General features: G+C 52.7%; 1 non-coding gene across 1 annotated transcript, besides 1 other annotated feature; it reads right to left on the bottom strand.

The window, feature by feature from the left end:
* Positions 1-83: 83 nt before the first annotated feature.
* Positions 84-185, bottom strand: Tc00.1047053442893.10. Its single transcript, XR_008254456.1, has one exon. It is a non-coding gene; the product is annotated as a spliced leader RNA, 5' partial (transcript).
* Positions 185-228: a microsatellite.
* Positions 229-1,219: the final 991 nt, after the last annotated feature.

Raw genomic sequence — 1,219 nt, 5'->3', positions numbered from 1 at the left:
GGGTACGGGGCTATATATATATGGGTATATATATATAGGGGTATATGGATATGGGGGACAGACCCACAAAAAAAAAAAAAAAAGGGGTCCGTAGACCCCGGTCAAAAGAAATTGACCAAACATAACCGCCAGAGGCGGGTTGGAAGCTTCGCGTACCAATATAGTACAGAAACTGTATCAATAATTTTTTTTTTTTTTTTTTTTTTTTTTTTTTTTTTTTTTTTTTTTAAGGTCGTCCCACGACCGTGAATGGTGCCCCGACCTGATCGCACCGATTCTGTGACCAACTACATGGCCTCCATTTCCACACCACACCCCCACTACACTCCCCGAAAAAAGTTATTAACCCCCATACCCAGTGTAAAAACGTACCCTGCCCGCCAAAGAAGTAAAGCAAAACAAAATAAAGATCCGAACCAACCCGGGCGGGAGGGATAAGGGAAAGAAAAAACAGTCATCCTGTACCCTCTTGGGCGGCATACTCCACAAGTATAGAAGAAGCCCCTCTTGAATCCTTTGGCTTTGGTACGGCGACTGTGGTATTATAACAAAACTGCTCTCCGCATTCGGGCAATTACCCCTGCCGTGCCGTTGATTACCTCTGCATTCTCTCCGTTCCGTGGATGTTTTCCTGCTGCTTTCTGTGGTGGCGAGTTTCCTTATGTGTGAGTTTCTGTTTCTGTCTTTTCCCTTTCCTCTGTGTGTTTATTGCCTCTCAGCTACCCAGGGGGTCGCCCGGGTACTCGCCTACCCGGGGCGTATTACCCCGGCCCCACGCGGCCGCATGCTGCGTTGAACACGTGCACGTTTCCACGCAGCATGGCCGCCAGGGTGTCCGCCACTATCATATCGTACGCATTCGTGATGGTGAGTCGGTGGTCCTGATTGCCCAGGATCCGCCGCAACCACCGCCGACTTGCCGGGTGGATTGCCCCGTTGGTCAGCATGACGAATGGCTCAAAGTCCAGCCCGTTGGCCAGTGCCCAGTGACGGTACTTTTGTCGCTTTTGCGTGAGGCGGTCCCGTGCAGCGCGTAGTGGGTCTGCCTCCTCCATGGACTCCTCTGACACATATGCCGTCACCCGCCCGGCGTATGTGACGGTCACGTCGGTGATCGCGTACGTGTCGAGTCCCACGATGAGGATGTCCGGTCGCCGCCGGCTCGCCTCCGTCAGGCGCGGTTCCATGCCGCATTGGAATCCGCATAGTCGCAACCCGT

Source organism: Trypanosoma cruzi (assembly GCF_000209065.1).
Source record: "Trypanosoma cruzi strain CL Brener chromosome Unknown tcruzi_1047053442893, whole genome shotgun sequence".
NCBI lineage: Eukaryota > Euglenozoa > Kinetoplastea > Trypanosomatida > Trypanosomatidae > Trypanosoma > Trypanosoma cruzi.
The sequence above is the reverse complement of the archived record's forward strand: the minus strand, read 5'-3'. Positions and strand labels throughout refer to the sequence as shown.